General features: G+C 38.5%; 2 long non-coding RNA genes across 4 annotated transcripts in view; one reads left to right on the forward strand and one right to left on the reverse strand.

Moving 5' to 3' along the window:
• Window positions 1–10,628, forward strand: part of LOC125620735 (uncharacterized) — a 213,498-nt gene extending 202,870 nt beyond the window's left edge. For both annotated transcript variants that reach the window (XR_007352299.2, XR_007352302.2), the window contains one exon: window positions 7,430–10,628. This is a non-coding gene — a long non-coding RNA (uncharacterized LOC125620735). The remainder of the gene's footprint in view (window positions 1–7,429) is intronic.
• Window positions 1–21,014, reverse strand: part of LOC125620736 (uncharacterized) — a 328,147-nt gene that overhangs the window by 147,500 nt on the left and 159,633 nt on the right. The window contains exons 4-5 of one of the 2 annotated variants that reach the window (XR_007352303.1): window positions 19,489–19,606; window positions 6,580–6,741 (exon numbers count right to left, since the gene is read on the reverse strand). This is a non-coding gene — a long non-coding RNA (uncharacterized LOC125620736). Of the gene's footprint in view, window positions 1–6,579; window positions 6,742–19,488; window positions 19,607–21,014 lie in introns of those variants that run through there. The other variant, XR_012664561.1, reaches the window with a different exon arrangement.

Genomic DNA, 21,014 nt, shown 5'->3' on the forward strand with positions numbered 1-21,014 from the left:
AAATGGTATGAACAATCACTATAAATGATTATAAAACTCAAGACTCTGGATTCTGTTATCTTTCTGCAAGATACGAATAAACCCCATTGAAAGGAATAGGGTCCTACTGAGTTTTGCATATCCATTCTAAATATTTACATTGTTTTGTGTAGTCAGAATGCAATAAAGCTGGCTTTCTTCATTATAGGCCAGATTCTGTGTTAGCCTTATTAGGGTACAAAAATGGAGAAGGTATATCTACCCCCCTTGGGGGGGTCACACGGCTCCTGAAAGGGGAAGGGGAAAAGCGGGCACATGGACCGAGCAGTACAGCTTGCTGATCACCCAGAGGAAAACAATCTGCGCTCCGCAAAAGTATTTTTCCCCCTCTCTCAAACTCTCTCTCTCGCACACCACCCACACTGGACTTGGAACCACATTTGGAAACTACCTAATTTCTGAAAAACATCTTTATAACACTGTTTGCCTTGTGATTGTGGATCAGGTCAAACTATATTAGAGCTATGTTTCAGAATTCCATTCTAGCCTGTTTAAACATAGTCTGGCACCCATCTCCATTGGCCATCTAAGACATGTTAATATCAGGGTTTACATTAGTTTAGTTTAAACACAGTTTTGAGATCCAGGGCCCAATTCTCCAAGTCCTCAACCTGCAGAACTATCACTGAAATTAATGACAAATCTGTGATGGAAATATCAAACCACTGTCTGGACAAAGCTACTTTTCCTAGACATAATGTGTCCTATTTTGTTTGAAATTTCAAGCCACTCTGACTCCTCCAAATTAGCTGTCTTTCCTCTACCCCATCTGACTGCACTAATTCACCAGCTGTACTATCACCATTTAACTGTAGTGTGGAAGTGACGTGTTAATATCCAATTTACCATTGAAATATATCAGAAAATACCATTAGATATTGCACAGTGATTATAATCAATACAGTAACAGTTTGCAATACACAGGATCAGAAAATAATATATGTTAGCTTTCCCAATATGGGAGGTTACACTATGGGTTTTCTACATGGGGACACTCAGGAAAGTAAATCCAAATTAACAAAAAGTTTGAATTGAAAGTGAATTAGTTAAACTACATTGATACCTTGTGTGAACTCTTTTGTTCAGCATCAAAATGGCTTTAATTTGGTTAGCTTAATTCATAGTGAATTAAACCTGAAACAGGTAGAATACCAATTGTAGGACTGTGTAGTCTTTTAACAATAAGCCCTTTGGCTTAATAGAAAAGTTTCCTGTAAAGCGTTGTCTACATTTTTATTGGGGGGGGGGGGGGTGGGCGACGAAGAGAGAACAACTTCAGTGATCCCACAGACTGTGAAATAAAAAAAAAATAGAAAAAGGCTCTATTTTATTTTTGTATTATTCTATTTTAGCCCTTCAGCAAACTAGCTATAGATGTCTGGAGTGTATTTTATGAACAAACAAATACCTTCTTGGGACACCACTGTGTAAAGAAAGTATTTGGTTTGGAGGATAAAGAAATAAATTAACAGAACTCTTTGTGTGGTACAGCAAAGATATCCTCTGTTCACCAAAGCACCGAGCCTCAGCTGCCAGAAGTGACATTGGCACTGCTGCTCTGAGATTCAGTCAGGGTGTGAATGTCAGGACTCCAGCCGTGCCTTTCTTCTCACTCTCTCTCTCTCTTTTTCCTATGATTTCTCTCTTATTATTTTCTGTCTGAGCTAAACAGCATTGAACTTTACCTACCAAATCAAAGTTAACAAATGCTGCCTGCAAAAATGCATGTCTTAACAATTAGTCATTTTCTCACTGGAATATTCTACAGGCTGACTGTTGGGCTTCTGAGATGAGCTGTTCTTTCCAAAACTATGAGCTAGAATACAGAGGACAGCAGGTAACTCAGCCTCTTGCTCTTCTTGAGATGCTGTATCACACTAGCTCTCAGAAATTCCCAGTAAAGAAAGTATTGCCAATTTTCACAGTTTTTGTTCACTTAAAAAAGCAACCTCATTAATAGACCGATTGAAAATCAGAATTTCTATCCCACAGAAAATTCCAATATTTCAACATTTGTTTTCATCCAAAATTGAGATGACAAGTCAAAATATTGACTTTTTTGTAGCCTGGAAAGTAAAATTTAGGGGTAAAAATCAAAACATTTCATCTTGACATTTTCCAATCAAAACATTTCAACATTCTCAAATTGAAATGTGACAAATTGATTTTCTGAACTGAATCAAAACATTTTGTTTTGGCTTGGTTTGATATTAATTTGTGTCACTCTGAACTGCTACAGTACCTCATGGAAGTTGTAGTCTGAGTACCTCATACTCCCGTTCTCATCAATGAGCTTGGCTTCCTGGCCAGTCTACATTTCTCATAATGCACTGCGGTCGTGTAACTCATATTAGTCACCATATCAGTTCAACCAAAGGGGAGTTCATAAGGCATCATGGGAGATGTAGTCCAGCCAGGGACCCTGAATCATGAGGCATTAATGTCAAATTGACCCCCCAGAAATGTTTCAATTCAATTCAACAAACTGAAATGTTTCAATCTGGATTGACCTGACCTGAAATGAAATATTTAATTGTCCCCCCATGGACAATAAAACTATTTCAGCAAGATTTAAATTTTCCATTAAAAAACATATTGACAAAATTCTGACCCGCTCTATCCATTAACAAATTGTAGTGAACAGTTACACAGAATTGCCATTATTTTGTTTTATGACTGAAGCAAATTTTATCCTATTTGGTAGACATAGCTGAACATCTGTGTCAAGGTTCCTCCCCCACTCTGAACTCTAGGGTACAGATGTGGGGACCTGCATGAAAACCTCCTAAACTTACTTTTACCAGTTTAGGTTAAAACTTTCCCAAGGTACAAATTAATTTTATCCTTTGTCCTTGGAATAACCACTGCCACCACCAAACTCTAACTGGGTTTACTGGGAAACGTAGTTTGGACATGTCTTTCCCCCCAAAATCCTCCCAACCCTTGCACCCCACTTCCTGGGAAAGGTTTGGTAAAAATCCTCACCAATTTGCATAGGTGACCACAGACCCAAACCCTTGGATCTGAGAACAATGAAAAAGCATTCAGTTTTCTTACAAGATGACTTTTAATAGAAATAGAAGTAGATAGAAGTAAAGGAATCACCCCTGTAAAATCAGGATGGTAAATACCTTACAGGGTAATTAGATTCAAAACATAGAGAATCCCTCTAGGCAAAACCTTAAGTTACAAAAAAGACACACAGACAGAAATAGTCATTCTATTCAGCACAATTCTTTTCTCAGCCATTTAAAGAAATCATAATCTAACACGTACCTAGCTAGATTACTTACTAAAGTTCTATGACTCCATTCCTGGTCTATCCCCAGCAAAAGCAGCATATAGACGGACACACAGACCCTTTGTTTCTCTCCCTCCTCCCAGCTTTTGAAAGTATCTTGTCTCCTCATTGGTCATTTTGGTCAGGTGCCAGCGAGGTTACCTTTAGCTTCTTAACCCTTTACAGGTGAGAGGATTTTTCCTCTGGCCAGGAGGGATTTTAAAGGGGTTTACCCTTCCCTTTACATTTATGACAATCTGTTAAACACTTTTTCATTATATATTTTTTATTTAAATGGACAGGGGTATGCATGTAGGCTAGTTCATACGAGAAATCCTTCCTTAAATCTAGAGAGATACAGAAGTACAAGTCCAGCATGGCAAATTCAAATAATCTCTTCAAGATTTAATTGAAGATATAATTATAACTTGAGATCAGGATTAATCAAACATCTATATATTTTTGTTCAATTCTATACTTACTTACAAACAGCACACATAAGAAATAGGATTTCTACCTTTAAAGTAATATCAAGCAAGAACATTATCAAAATCCTCTGAGAAAACCTGGTTGCTTATGTTGATTGGCACAGGATGGGGACAGAGTTATTCAGTGTACTACTTAAAGCTAATAAAATGAAAATAACAATCAGCTAGTTTTAGGAAAGGATTGACATTCTGTACTGTAGCTTCTACAGGTCCACTTATGGGGGACAGGGCACATTCTACTACAAGATATACTTTATTGCCTGCATGACACCTTTTACAGGTTTAAGAGTTTCATCTTGAAGCTTATGTGCCCACCTGTTCTTTACCATTCTACACCGAGTCACCTTGTAATATCAAATCTTAATTTAAAAAGAAAAGAATAGAATCCTGAGTCAGCACATGCTGAACTTTAAGCTCATACTTAAATCCCACTGAAGTCAATGGGCCGTCAGGACAAGTTTACAGTTAAGCACATGTCTAAATCCTTTAGTGAATTAGGGCTCTGGAAGATCAGTGCTAGAGGGCAACTCAAAGAGTGTGAGCTGCACTCCAACTAGTTTTTTTACATAGTCTTTTAAATTTACACAGGTCAAGTTTACAAATGCTAGTGGCTAGGGAGCAATGAGAAACACCAGGAGCCCATGGAGTCAGATGAGAGTTGCCTGATCTATTTTTAAGATGGTTCTACTTTTAAAAGGTAGCTCTACAAAGGCAGTAGTTAAAAAAAAGAAGTAGTAATGGGGTGTCAAAGGCCCTAATACTTCAGTAAACTGGATCAGGGTCCCATTCTATTATACTTTAGGCATTAATGAGGTCGTCAGATATTCTTTAGAGTGCTGTTCACTGGGCCTTTCTACTACACCAATTTAATCCTGTGCCAAACCCTACCACTAGTGGCATGGAGAACATCAGTCCAACTTTACACATTGCAATGAGCCTCTGCACATTTGTTTTAAGATTCCAATTCTGATCTTTTCCTTTCTCTCCCTTAACTCCACCCCTTCACAGTTTGTCTCTACTATCCACTTATTGTGCATACTATGACCTACGTTCCTCTGATGAGGACCATCTGTTTACTTTACATTTGTACAGTACCTAGCACCTATTCCCTGACTGGGGGATCCAAGCACTACTAAACTACAAATAAGAATAAAGAACCAGATCTGTATGTCATATCTGTATAAACTATGTCACCTGTGCATATGCCTTTTTTGAAGAGTTCTCTACTTAGGCTCTGGGTAGAGTTCTTCTTTCATCTATTTCTGGATATCTCTAATCACAACTCAGATTAGTTTAAAAACTGTCAGACCAAAGGACATTTTAGTTTTTATGCTCCACAGAAGGCCATTAGGGCTACCGCATCTGTTCAGGCTTCTGTAGTAAATCAAAGTAAAGCATTTTTCTATCAAGAATTTTAGTGTTTTCTGACTTGGTTTATGTTACATTATTTTTCAGTTAGCTTGTTTTATCCCATTCCTGCCAATCTTTCTTTGCATACTGCTTTGCTTAATAATTTGAGGTGGGCTGTGTGAAAAAGGGACTTGCATAAAATTACTAAAGGGCTAGGATCCTCAGCTCCATCCCTGTTACTAATACCAAGCTCAGGAAGGAAGAATGCAAAGGCAGTATGCAACCTGACTTCAGCACAAGCTTGTAGAAAGATAATCAGATTCCATAGCTTCATTCGGGATGGCCTACATTTGTGAAGTAAATAGTGACTCACCTGCGAGTTACCGAGTAATGGTTTGACTAGAAAGAAGGGGACAGAAGGTGGTAGGAAAGAAGAGTAAAAAGGACCCAGGCAAGGTGAGTAAGATAACCTTACTTCTGATTTCCCTTTCTTTTTCTTTTATTAGTATATATCTTAACTGTCACGTTCTCTCACAGAAGGATTGACTATACATTTAGATAGGCTATTCAGTGGAAGCCCATACACGCATTACTCACGCCTAAGTATTTGGTTTTGAATATTAGTAGCGGCAACCTGATTTTGTTTTTAAAAGTAGGGGAGGAGGAAAGGAGAAGTTGGGGTTGTTAAAGAGTGAAGTTTCATTCTTTGAAGTCAGAGAGGCCTAACAGATGTACAGTCTGGGAAGTTTTCCAGATTCATTTTTAAGAAAGCAAAGTACTTAGCACAGCCTGCACTAAATAGGGTTATTTGGTCTATTATGGTGTGACCAGCAACACAAAATATATTATCTAAATATTTACTAGACAATACAAAACTCAGCAGAAACAGCAAATTTTGCCAGAGTTGGTCACAACTTACCTCCCAATAAAATAAAGGGTTTTCCTGGACAGCTATAGACCTTTCATCATAGACATTTTTATCCACTAGTAAAAGGAGCACACTGAGTTCTCATGCAAAGTGCAGTTCTAGGCTGAAGACAAAACAGACTTTTCAACACCCTGAACAATGGTAGTGTTAATGTCTGATTACATTTATTTAAATGCTGATGCTGCTACTTCTAGCGGAAGCACTTCTGCTGGTAAATATCAGTAATATAGGACATAACTGAAAAATGATGTTGCCTTTCCAAGGATACTGCAGCCATTAATCCTAGTTTAATAGACTTTTAATTTTGTATCCACAATCAATGGACTGATAACATCATTGATGTGGCATCTGTACATCTGAAAATCCTGCACTTGAGCACTGATGGAAATTAAGGAAACAAGTTAAAAGTTTCTTAGTACATTTTTACAGAAATCATAAAAGGCTGTGTTTACGCCCCCATTTTGAACTATTTCAGTTAGCTTGAAGAACAGAAGAAAACAGATCCTGTTCAAATCTGTCTCATTGACAGACCCATACGTCTGCATGGAAAGGTACCATACCTGCAGCCTTGTATTCCTGCCAAGTTAAGAGGAAAAAGCTGATCTGATATTCTGCCAGGAGGAATACAATTCCAAGAAAACAAACACAAACATTTCCTGTGAGGAGATGAAAAGAAATGTTTTAATAAGACAAGTGGAATCTTATTTTAATAAAAGTTAGACTATAATATGGAGACTCAGGAGCCACAGATTTAAGACCCCAGTTCTATAAACACTTCATCACATGCATAACTTGTCTCCTATGAAATCAATGGGACCACTTATAGTATTGATGTTAAAGGCATTTGTGTAAGAGTTTGTAGGATCAGGAACAGGTAAAAAACTATTCATGAATAATTTACTTAGCTCTTTTTCTTTTCACAAATTTTTGTGAGTAGATTACAATTTCCCCCTCTAATTTATTACTTATTTGAAATATTTTGAATAGTTTTTGCAAATAATTCTTGGTCTGTAGATTGTTTGAGAGTTTGTTTGAATATTTCATATTCAAGCTCTGTTGATTAGATTTGATTGGACACAAGGGTCACATAGTATATTTCTATTCCCTGACTGGGTGCATGTAACTCTCAGAATCAGGTTTCCAGCATCAATATTTGTTTTAGCATTTCAAATTCACTTTCCATGAATATGCTACAATGTTAACTTGAAATTTATTGTTTTCATGTGCTGCCAGTAAATTCATTGGCTAGAATATTCTCAGGAAAGGAACACAATATTTTCATTATTACTTCCTCTTATTCTTCAGACATCTAACAATCCTACTTTTTTACTCTTATCATTGCAGAACCAATGCAGCTATGGAAAAGGGAGATGGAGTCATTTCTGGATCATGCACCATCCACAGAATTGTTAAATAAGTTCTGACAGCTAAATCTCTGTTACTGGTGGATACGCACAAGCCAGAGGAAGCCAGCTTGAATTCCAGCTGGAGTGCACAAAGCTAGGAAAAAAGGCATCTTTCTTTCATTTGGAATATGGCAAACTTAATATGGAAGTAACTGGGAAACAATCAAACTGGAAGCCCATAAGTCTACTTTTATAGTATTAGTACTGAATAAGGACACTTCCAAAATATACCAAATATTAATTTTCATTAGTATTAACATTTACCTTTTAATTATAAAAGTTCCATCTCTAAAAAAGTGCTTTAGCATTATGCTGCAATAAAATGAATTGCTTAATTTACGCATTTTATGTAACTTGAACTTTTGATAAAAATTTCTCATAATGTTAAATATTTATGCATTCTGTTTTTCAGTGGAAATATTAAATATATACATTAACCACGAGTCTGCAGAGTAGGATATGAATCCCTTATATTAAAATTAAGTGGTTTACTATATAAAAAGGTAAGCAAATTAAATATTACATCCTAAAGTTACCCTTCAAGAATTTAAACAAAAAATTACTCGTATTGTAAAATATTTGATCAAATAAATACAAAAATCTTTATAGAGGAAATGTAACTAAAATATTTTCAGTGTTATACTACACAGTCTGATTAATTTGTTGCTTATGTGAATCCTACATTTAGCAGTACTATTTGCTTGATTATAATTAAGGAGTATTAGCACATTCTGGTTTTTGGTCATTGATAGGTCACATAAAATGTCTTTCTGTACTGAAAAATGACACAGGATCTGATTTAAAAAATACATGCCTGCAATTTCTCACAAAAGCTTAGATATCTCTGTTTGGTTGTGTGATATACTGCATGTTGCATCCCTCCAGTGTTCTCTCCATGAGTAAAATTGCCATATAGGACTGTCGTGGTATAACCACATTGAATTTTGAATTTGCAAAATTAAAAAATCATGAAACTTTCAACGAGAAGATAATTTCATAAATCCACCCACAAAATAATAATAAGAGTAATGACAGCTACTAATCTAATAGAAGTAAGATTTGACATCCCAAAAAGCACATGAAACAATTTGGTTCAAAAAACGATGCAAAATTTTCTACAGTCTCCTGTCATTATATTGTAAGAATGATGGAATCTGCATAACCCTCTCTTAAAGAATAATAATAAGGGAAGGGACATTAAAGGATATATCATAAATGAATTACAACAGCTATCATAGGAGCCAAAAGTCAATGAGCCAGACCTTCAGCTGATGTGAGTTGGCATAGCTCCATAGAAATCAGAGTTATCTCACTTTACACCATTTGAGGATTTGGACTAGTATTTTCCAACCATTACAATAATTATCCCAGACATCTTCTGTTCAAGCTGCAGTAAATTCAGATGCCACTGTGTGGTAGTTGTTGGAAAATACTACATTTTTAATAACGTCTGCAGTATATAGACGAGTTTTTTAAATGGAATCTCAAGTTAGGAAGGAAGGAAGGAAGGAAAATAAAAATAGTCCATTCATATTTAAGACTATGATATAGAAGTTATCACATATTGAAATTGGATCAAACTGAGAGTAAAACTAAAATATTTAATAGGCCATTACCTATACTACTGAAGTCAATGGAACCATACCAATTTACATCAGCTGAGAATCTGGCACACGTATGTAACTAAACATATATTTTAGAACTACTCATTAGTCTACCACCGGCTAGGCACTAGTACATACATATATACATTTTGGTTGAGTCCTCCAATGTCTACTGTAGCAACAAAATACTGTAGCATCCCTTGAATAGACAGAGAATAAAAAAAATACACATGTCCCCATAGCTGTGTGGAGAAAAGATTCCATAGACACAGACTCAGCCTACCTAATGCCTTAATTACCCGTTTCCCCACATGTATGTCACTTGCATCATCGTTCATGTTCTCTGATCTGTTTTATTGTTGAGGAAGGTTTTGTGAACATTTGGTCATGGACCAAAATCAGTAGCCATTTGGAAGCAGCCAAAACTATGTCACACTGCAAATGTCTGGAGTTATGGCAGATTTCCAAAGCACAGTGATAAATATAACAAGAGACAAAGAGTTGTTCTGCCTCCAGGACTTCTAAATCAAATGATAAACACCACAAAGTAGATCTAAGACATACAAACATTAAAATCCCTCATATGTTTGTCATTGTCAGTGCTCTCAAGCATGTGGTGGTATCACAGAAAACCAATGGGGAATTGAATGGAAAATCTCCAGATATACCTCAATATAATTAAGCAATGTAATTAAGCAATCTCAATACAGTCTACTTGTTGAAATCACACAGCCATAGAAAAGCTGCCCACTAATAATTAATAGTGTCAGACTCAGAGATCACTTAATCCCTAAAATGCTAGAAATACAAGTATCCATCAGCTTAATTTGCTTGCTTTTGAGAAAGTCAATTACCTCATCTGGTTTCCTGAATACTTGTACTGACATTGTAGCCAGTTATTTTGCTATAGATATATGGGCATATTCTAAATAAGAAATAGGTATGGATTAAGGCAGCAACTCAAACACCTGTAAAACAATAGGTTAGCCAAACTAATTAAGGCCTAAGGCCTAAAGACTTGCCATAAGAAACTAACCAGTAAGGGACACTGTAGCAGAAGATGTCATAAGATAGAGTGCTGTTATCAGCAAGTGTTGCTAAACTGCTGATAATTAAACTCAAGATGCCAGTTTATACCAGTTTTAGATATTTTAAGTTAGCAACATCAGCAGATGTCCAACCAAGAGCAATGCCATGGTAACTAACTGACGTATGTGTTAATAAGCTTGATGTAAAAGGCCTAAAAACCTATGGGAGAAGGGTATCCCAACATTAGTTGGGTGAGGAAATACAGGTAAGGAAAAGGGACTGAAACCCCTGCTGAATAGGCAGTAGGCATAGCAGTAATCAGCTAACTTCTGATAAAACGTGGCACTCAGCCCAGGCACTCCAAGCAGATTTCCTGGAACGTGTCAGGCCAAGGACCACTTGTGCATCATCTGAGCTACCATGGGGCTCCCCACAAAGAATGGTGTATGTAAATTTTGGATGCTTGTACTATCTCTGCCTACTTTGCTACACTGTAGTGATATTGCTGATTGTGTTAATAAAACTATTGCAAATTCAAAAGGCCTTCCTTAATTTTGAGCATCTCTCCCACATACGCCGGGGTCCTCACTCTCAAATTAACTGTAATACTGTGGCCAATCTAAAGGCAAACTGAACTCTGCCAAACCACAAAATGTTAAATTGTGAAAGCTAAATACCTAATCAGTAGATCAGCCAAGCGCCCCCATGAGTGAATGGCAGTCTGGCCAAGCACAGAAATATTTATTTGGGATTTGTTTATACAGTAATAAGACAATTATTTTTGTTTCCTTTCCCTGCCTCCTGTCTCACCGTGAAGGGCCAACACTGAAGGCACTAAACCAAAGACAAGACTAAACTTGCTGCTAAAGAATAGCATCTCCTTCTGTTGAATTGCTTTCATAATTTGTGTTGCAATCCATGCAAGATGTCAATATTGTAAGGTGAATTCACAAGGTCCCACCATGGGATTCTCTGAGTAACATGGAGATGGAGTCCATAACTGGTCCACTTGTGGATCACAGCAAATAACCTAGCAAGGAGTCAAAAACAAAACAGCATACCAGGTTACTTGTTTCAAATGTATTGGATACTCAAAAAATTCTGAGGATTATCATCATGGCTTTATTTTTTAAATCAATTACTTATAAGAAGAAATTAAGTCAGTGGCACCCAAGCACCTAAGCACATGCTTAAATGTTCTGCTGAATAGCAATGGACTTCAGAACATGCTTAAATGTTCTGCACATGCTTAAATGCTTTGCAGAACTGGGATGAGGCCTGACAGTCAGGAGGTCCTTACATTCTAATCCTTGCCCTGCTGCAGACTCACCGTGTGGCTTTGAGCAACTCACTTCACCTTTCTGTCTCAGTTTCCCACATGTCAGTTGGAGATAATAGTATTTACTGACTTATCTCCCAGGGGCATTCCGAGGATTAATAAATTAATGTCTGTACAGTGCTTTGAACACATTAAGTGCTATAAAATGTAAAGTTAGGGCATTAGCCTTTCCTCTGCACAGAACTGAGTTCATATCCCGCTGAGTTACAAACACAATACACAGGAGTGCGGTAGTCCCAGCCTAGTCCTGAGAAATTTCCATCTCACAAATACACTACCTAGTGTGGAACAACTGGCAGTCTCTGACTCAGGGAAGCTTACAGGCATAGAAAAACTGAGGATTATTTGTATATAGGAAGCTTGTACATCATCTGTCTCTTGGCACTTCTTCTAGTCCTTTATTGTTTTAAAAACAGTATGACTTAAGGGTGGAATGCGAGACATTTCTTTCAATTTCCCAGCTTTTTTAATTTTGCATCCATGTTTTATTTGTATTTATTTAATGTGGAAGTCTTATGTCTTCCTGTTGACTATTGCTACTGCTAAAAATATAAAATATGAACATAAGAACAGCCATACTAGGTCAGACCAAAGGTCCATCTAGCCCAGTATCCTATCTTCCGACAGTGGCCAATGCCAGGTGCCCCAGAAGGAATGAACAGAACAGGTAATCATCAAGTGATCCATTCCCTGTCACTCATTCCCTGCTTATGGGAAGGTACAGACCTGGAAAAAATAATTTTATATTAAGAATATGATTTAAGGGGGAAAAGGTTTGTGTATCAGAAACAAAAACTAATACTGATCAAAGGGGGTTGGAAGTAAAAAGTGAAAATGCCAGTGGAGGGGAAATTTATTCCTCTAGGCATTTAAATCCTGCTCATCTCTGGAGTATCTGAGTGCCCCCCCCATCTTAAAAATAGGCACAATAAAGGAGCTTTGTCTTTACGTCCAACCCTTCATTCAGTAGTCTGTTTTGAGTTTTGCTTTTGACTCTCAAGGCATGGATATTTGAGAAGGTTCTAATATATTTTGGGTTAGGGCATTTGGGCCTGCATTGACAGGTCTCACTCCTGAGTGGATGGTTCCATTGTTCCAGTCATACATAGCTATTGCGGGAGGTTATGATCTTGGAGTATGATGTAGTCCATCTCCCCACCACACTGTCCTTCCATCTTTCCCTTCAAAACACTTGCATGCATGCACACACACACACAGTTTTATGTCTGTGTGTTAGATCCGATATTCCCAAAGGAATAGTACATAGCAGCTTGTGATATTCAATTCAGCATCCCCACTTTGCTTAACATACAGCAATATATGTATAGCGAAAACAAGAATAGATTTTCTTATCAAAGAACAGAGATTCAAGTGATAGTGAGTAAGAATATTGGAAACAAGGGGTTACATATAAAACAAAACGATAACACACTTTCTAGAGACTAAACAAGGCATTCCCCTATCTCCTACAAGATAGCATACCCAGAGTTCTTGCCCCAGCATTTTCAACCAGTTTGGCTGAGACCTCTTCTTATAAGATCAAGCCTGCTGGCAACTTGTCCTCACAGATTAGAGAAAAATATAGGGGTTCATTTGTGCCCCAGATATAGTTTCAAAAATTCATGGTCTTACCCCTAAAACAGGCTGTTTTTGTTTTTAATGCCAGCCCCCATAATCTATTGATCAGCATTTTTCTCAGACTGAAAATGTGTGTTCATTGTGAATGACAGAAGATTCAATTTGCATATGACCAGACAGAGTGAGATAAGTCTCTCTTCCCCTGCTGCCTGCCAGGAATATGTGGATTACCCTTTGGTGACCTGTCTTAACTCACAGAAAACAAAGTTTTCAGTATGTATACATAACTCTTCACATATTTTTCATGCAATAATCATTTTCATGCATAATCATTGCATATCATCAGGCAATGATTATGCCGACCAGCGTGACACAGGCTTTCAGTAGAGCTCTTACTGAAATTCTTTTGCTGAACCCAAAGGATCCCTGTGCTCTTTGGCAGTTGGCATCCAGAAGTCCTTGGGTCACCATCCTGTCTTATTACATATTTTTAAAGCATTTCCCTACTTTTGGGTGCTATTACATTGCTAATAATGAACCTAAAACTTATGCACTTATGCTTTATTTCTGAATTGCCATTTGGAAAATATCAATAATTAAACACAGGGAAACCTATTTGTATTTTAAATGGGTTATTTATGAAGGGCAAAATCCTGCTCTGCACCTCACATGAGCATTCATTTGGGGAAGGGGAAGATGGCATCACAAATATTTTCTCCCTAATGCTCACACATAGGGAGAAGGCAAGGGATAGACCTAGCACTAGGCCTGGAACCCAGCTCACATGAATCTAAAGGGGCATGCCAGCTGGAATGAGGGCATGATCAGGCCCCTAGCTCCCCCATGCACATATTGCCATCTGGCACTAGAGGATGCACACACTGCTCCTTTTTGGAACATGAGTAGGTATGCTGCTGAATTTGCTGCCCTCCAGCCCCATGAGTCTTCCTACCTCATAAACCAGAATTGTTCTAGTGGACTCTGATGCAGTTAGGAACCTCTTAGCCCACCCATGCCTTTAAAAGGCAGCACCCAGCCCATTGTTATTTTATATAGCATCACAGATGTATATTATAATTCCCATTGGCGGAATCAGATATTTAAAGGATGGATCATTTCAGGGCATTAGTAGCGGCAGTTGCCAAAAAGAGTAGCGTGCATTAAGGCCAACATTATTAAACTTAACTCATCAAGAGATAAGGCCTAAAACCATACTTAAACACCAAAATAAGTGACCAGTGGGAGCTCTGGATGCTCAGCACCACTGTAAAGATCAAGGCATAAATTTAGGAAGAGCAAACAGGAAGAGCAACAAAGACTCTGGAACACAGTAAAACATTTCACATTCCAAGACATGCCATGGAGACTCTAACCAACAGGGGATGCAACCTACCGCAAGGCATCTTTTAGAGCTTCAGGCTGTGTCATATAGGTGAGCAGTCAGAGGATGTGAAGTGAAGCTTCTACAAGAAGGGTCTGTGGCATCAGGCAATGAAGCTTAGGAACTCCCACAGTTAAAATAAAATCTGAGTTGGAATGGATTACTGTGACCATCTGAAATGGTTCTGGGCTCCATCCCTGCATCTTCAGATTGAATTTATGATCCTGTGTGTTATAAACCGGCCTTTTAAATAAGTTATGGAAAGGTATGCAACTGTGCAGAGCCTTTATGCTGTAACTGTACATCTGTCACATTCTATGGCATTTAAGGCTCATTAAATTTTGAATCACGTGTCATCTGCCCTTGGCTTAAAATGGTTCTGAATGTGCCTTTTGGCTCCAAACTTTCACTTTAGTGGAAACTGTTTCTATTTATTTCTCAGTTCCTTTATTCTGCTATCCATATCAATTCTTTAGTCAGACTGTAGGTTCATGCACTATGGTCCTGATCCTGAAAGGGTTGAGAGGTTTCAGAGGAACAGCCGTGTTAGTCTGTATTCGCAAAAAGAAAAGGAGTACTTGTGGCACCTTAGAGACTAACCAATTTATTTGAGCATAAGCTTTCGTGAGCTACAGCTCACTTCATCGGATGCATTCAGTGGAAAATGCAGTGGGGAGATTTATATACACAGAGAACATGAAACAATGGGTGTTACCATACACACTGTAAGGAGAGTGATCAGGTAAGGTGAGCTATTACCAGCAGGAGAGCAGGGAGGGGGGGGACAAATGGCGGGGGGGGGGAACTGCTGAAAATGGCCCACCTTGATTATCACTACAAAAGGTCGTGTTCCCCCCCCCTGCCATTTGTCCCCCCCCTCCCTGCTCTCCTGCTGGTAATAGCTCACCTTACCTGATCACTCTCCTTACAGTGTGTATGGTAACACCCATTGTTTCATGTTCTCTGTGTATATAAATCTCCCCACTGCATTTTCCACTGAATGCATCCGATGAAGTGAGCTGTAGCTCACGAAAGCTTATGCTCAAATAAATTGGTTAGTCTCTAAGGTGCCACAAGTACTCCTTTTCTTTTTGAAAGGGTTGAGTCCCCTTCCTCTTACTTCTATGGGTGTTGAGGGTGCTTAGCATTTAACAGGATCTGGACCCTTATAAACACTTCGTAATTATGATCCCTGTGGCGTAAGTTTTTTTTAAAAGGTAAACATTTGACAGGTACAGTTGGGCACATTATTCGGACTAAGGACTAAGTACCATATCCTAATGCAGATAGAATTTTGACTTTAATGGTGGTTTTCACTGCGTAAGGATCTGGCCCTACATTGTGGATTTTCCAGCAGAACTGCTCTTTCTGCCTGTTTGTAAACACTTACTGACATGGCATGATCGGATACGTCTTGAGCCGCTGTAAGCAACTTTACGTTTCTTGTCATAAACCATGAGACTCACCACAAAAAGCAGCGCCACATCCCAAACATATTTCCTTTTAATTTAAAGCAACTATTTGAAATGAATAAAACATGATCAAATTTCAGACATTTTTACTAAAATCAAGAAACGTCACATCGCCACTTTTTGATTTCAATAAATGCTTTAAGTTATTGGGGGGGTGAGGGGGAGAAAGCCTTATTCCAGGTTGGCAGTACAGATTTTGTGACAAATTTCTTCCCTGCCCTAAAGACATTATGACTCAAAAGGTACAATCCTTCATAAAATGAAGCATCTTTTTCTCTCATAATAATTGTTAAGTTTTTCCTCAATGCTTAGACGCCTCTAGCTTATTTTGTAATGATATCACACCTGTGAAACATTAAATCTGTGCTGTAACTGTAGCAGATAGTGTAAGAAATGTCAGCTCTCATTAGCCTGCATATAAATCTGCCTTTGTGATAGGCAGGATAAAAGACAGACAAATGAAACACCAGAAACCCAGAGCATATGTTGTTCATGCAAAAAGGGCATTCACCAATGTGCATCTTCTCATTATTTCCAAACTAAGGGAATGGAAAGAAAGAAAGAAAGAAAGAAAGAAAGAAAGAAAGAAAGAAAGAAAGAAAGAAAGAAAGAAAGAATCAAATTGTAGGAGGTTCTCATAATTGTTCGCTGACACAGCTGAACAGTCATAAAATATCATAAAGAGTAAATGAGTTGATAATGTAAAGCAGTAATTAGGATTTGGTGCAGGCTTATGCTATTTACATATTTTAATGCTTCGGTATTAACATGTCAACTTTAATAATATGTAAATGAATTCCCTGGTGTGAGATTTATCCTGCTAGGCACTAGACATATATCCATTCACTGCAATTGTAAATTTTTTTCCTTCTCTATATTTTTAGTGTGTTTTTTCCAGACTCTCATACATGTTTTCTTTGCCATCTGTCTAGATTCAACTAAAGAAGTATATAACTCTAATGGATACACCAGCAGTAGCCCCCAGCTCCACATATCACTGAGCTATAAAGAATACACACAAAAAAAATCCTCTTTGTGTCTAGATGTAAGATTAAATAAAATAAAGTTAATCAGCCAACCACTATTTCTGCCGATTTCTGGGTACCACTGATGCTTGCTAACAGCCTGACCAGACACGTCTAAACTGTGGAACATGATACCACATCATTAGAGTGATGCCTCAGAAGAGCCATGTCACATCCCAAAGGTGTTTTCAGGAGTGCAGAACACACAGTAAAACAACTTTATTTCACTGTTTTCCACCCTGCTTTATTCCTGATCCACCCTCCCTTGATATTGATTATGTATCTGGAAAGTTTGCATCCTTCAAAATTCAAACACTATTTCATTAGAAACATCCAATTTGTGGGCATTGATAAAAATAAAAGATACAGTCGAACATCAGTTACTACCTAACTCTGCACAGCAGTTCAGTGATGGGTGTACCGCAGAACCCAGCAAAATACAGTTATGGTTGCCTGGCAACCAACAGGAACCAGATCAGAACACCACAAAGGTGCAGATGAATAAATGGAAGTGACAGGGATAAGTGAAAGAGTCAGGTGAGAGAGACCAAATTCAGTGCTAGAATGACTGGCCAGATACTTTTACCAAACGGGAAATTAAACAGTGGGCCAATGTCAGCCTGCAGGTAAACTGGGCTGCAGGGGATGTAACTGAGAACTGGCTTTGAGCCAAGGGATTACATGCCAAACTCAAATGAACTAGAAGGTGGAGTGGGCAAGCAAGCTGTTTTGGTGTAAATATGGATTAAAATGCGGTACTATACTGTACTGTATGTGCTCGTCCCAAAGAATAGCTCCGTAGACATAGTGAAACTATGACTCAACTGTTAGTGATCTCCCAGAGTATTCCAGGCTTACACATCATTGTTAATCAGTTGGAAACCAAGCATTCATGCACATTGAATTTGAATGGCCATTGCTCAATCTTTCCATGTAATCCCATTAAGAAAGGCCCGAGTGGAGACACTGAGGGTTTCTCTTCTTTGCTTTCCACTGAAAAAGAATTTAAGTAATTTCTTTATTTGCAAGACTCTTTTGTTATGACCAGGGCCGTCCCTAGAGGTGTGCGGGGCCTGGGACATAGGTGCCAAGTTTCTAATCTGCCTGGTGGGTGCTCCCCCTAGCTCCGCCCAGGCCTGCCCCAACTCCACCCCTTCCCCCAAGGCCCTACTCCCACCCTGCTCCTTCCCGCCCCACCACTTGCTCCCCCTGTCCTGCCTCTTCCCCGCCCAGTTCTGCCCCCTCCCCTGAGCACACTGTGCCCTCGCCAGACATGCCAAACCTGTGAAAAAAAAAACACAGAAATTGGGCTCTTTTTTTTTTTTTTTGGCTTAATTGGCTTGTGAGTTGCTTGTTGGCTAGTTTTTGGCTTGTAGCTTCTTTTTTTTTTATCAGCTCCCGGCAAGCAGGGGCAAGGGAGGGAGAGAGTCAGGGGTGCACAGCGGGCCCACTACAGTCCCAGACTGCACGCCGAGGGGAATCTAGTCATATAGAGTGTTGGGGTTCTTGGGGATTAGCTTGTTTAGGCCTTGTTTTGAAATGGGATTAGCTTGATTTTTGGTTTATTGTGAAAGTCTGGGTGTTTATTTACCACATGAAAGTTGGCAACTGTGGCCCTCACTCCTCTCCCCTCCCTCCCCAGTCCCTCCTGATGCCATGGGTGAAACATCTGATATGCAGCAGGCGCTGAGAGGGAGGAGGAGATGCTGATCGGTGGGCCCCACCAGAAGGCAGGAGGCACTGGGGAAAGGGAGAGGTTCTGTAGGGGGGCTCCTCCTCGCCACCTACCCCTGCCACCACCCCTTTCACCTCCTCACCCTGCTTGCCTCACCTCCCCACCCACCTCCTGCAAGGACCCCCAAAGTGCGGGGCCCGGGACAGTTGCCCCGATTCGCCATACCCTAGGGACAGCTCTGCTTATGACCCACAGCCAGCTTGAGGTATTAGATATTTGACAAATAAGCAGATTTAGTATTGAAAAAAATGTCCATGTTAAGTGGGCAGCACCACATTATTTTCCAATTATAGCAACTGGAATTACCACCACTATATTTTAAAATGACCACATAACAGGATCAGAGTAGCTACAGATGGAAAAAGACTGGGTAGATCATCAAAGTCCATCCCCTTGTAAAGTCTCTTGGAGAGTACTGGGAAAGGACATCTTAAAGTGATATTATGGTACGGATATATTTTATATATATGGGATAGATGCTCAGCTGGTGTAAGTCAGAATAGCTCACATGATTTCTGTAGAGCTACACTGATATCAGCTACAGACAGGACTCTGTTTCCTAAAACATATGCTGAAAATCCAACTAATATGAGCTTCCAGTACTTACTTTAATCCTTCCCATCACTAAGGAATACTTTAAAACAATGTGATCAAGAAGAGATTGATTAGCCAGAATTATGCTGACGTAATGTTAGGGCAGAAAGTTCCATGAGGTCATCTTCCTGAACAGATGGTCTAGAGATATTGGTTTTAACTGGCACATGGTTGAGTAAATAATGTTTAAGTTTTCTTTGTGTGCCTGGGGAGTGAACCAGATAGAGTTGAGTGAAATACCTGTGCCTCCTGCCCACATCATCTGCTGCTCCTAGGGTTTTCATTTCCTGCGCTGTTTGTGCTTTATCACACGGCTCACTGGTCAAGCAGTCTGTGCCCTTGGTTCAAGAAGCTTATACTGAAAGAGAGCGAGGTGCACTTAGTTTCAATTTGTAATTTATATATTATACATGGTTTGTTCCTTACAGGCAAAATCATAGTCAAGAATGAAATGGGTATATTGCTGATTTAGTTTTGCTCAGTCAGTACAGCAAATTTTATCTGTAACGATAAATGACCATCAAAGAACACAAATCTGCATGGTTCAGTTTAACAGATTCCCTTAGGACTAAATGGCTATTTAAACATATTCAGATTTGAATTCTAAACAGATTAGTTCTGTTGATTGTCAGTAAACTTTTAAAAAGCATAATTAAAATGCCGAGTTCTTTAAACATGTGCATCTGCGAATTTGAAAGGACTGTCCTGGTCCTGCTCTGTTATCTCTCTTTGTTCAGAATAAATTCAGAATAGCCACTAACACGAAGTCAAATTTTACAAAATATAACTTTTTTGAAACACAGTTACAGTGATGGGATTTCTTCTTTATTTTCTTTTAAATCCTTGATTATTATGAAGACATGTGAGAGTGTTGTAAACAGAAGACCTTCCCCTCTTAGAATCCGCCTCTATTTGTCTGACTCCTTCAGTAATACCAGGCTAGTGTCTCTGATATCACATTTGCTTTCACAGTAGCAATCTGGGATGTTTTATTGTCATTTAATATTTTAAAGATTGATTGGTAAGAGTGTAGGCTGAGTTACTGGCAGTGAACAGCCCATATGAACCAATAAAATCCATTTCTACTCAAGACCCCCACAAACCACAATACGCTATATATTAAATACAAAAATAAATCACATGGATCAACATTATGATAAACTACTTCACTGAAAACTACTGAATAAATGTTAATCTTATACATTTTACAGTTAACTGTCTTGTCTGGTATTTTAATTATTTTTAAATGATCCAAAAATCTAGAGACCCATGCCTATAAATTATTACCATTTGTGAACAATAGCAAAGTACATGTGTAAGTCATATGTGCATTCAATTCACTCTTGGTAAAAAGTTATTACTGCATTCCACTGAACTCTCTAACAACTGCTGAGTGCTAGCACAGAATGTGTATTTCTAACTTTTAAAATAATGTATTTATAATTTTCATATTTCAGTCATCACTAATACTCTATTGCTGTTAATAACAAAGATTACAAAAAGAAAATCATAAAGGGAAAAGCATCGAATAGATATTACAGTTTGTCTTGATAAAGTTCGCAAGTCACTTTCTACTCTACCCAGGAGAAAAAGAAAAAAATATCCAAGTCCAAGAAAAGAAAAAAATATAGTCTGGCTGAACAGATTGAAAGCAGACTGCTGAAGTTCCAATGGAAAGAAGATGCCAAGATACCTATCATAATCAGATTAACTCCTATCCCCTTCTAGCCTCCGCAAGTGACTCAAAACACTCCATAATGCTGCTG

The sequence above is a fragment of the Caretta caretta genome, chromosome 12 (genome assembly GCF_965140235.1).
Source record: "Caretta caretta isolate rCarCar2 chromosome 12, rCarCar1.hap1, whole genome shotgun sequence".
NCBI classification, from domain to species: Eukaryota; Metazoa; Chordata; order Testudines; family Cheloniidae; genus Caretta; species Caretta caretta.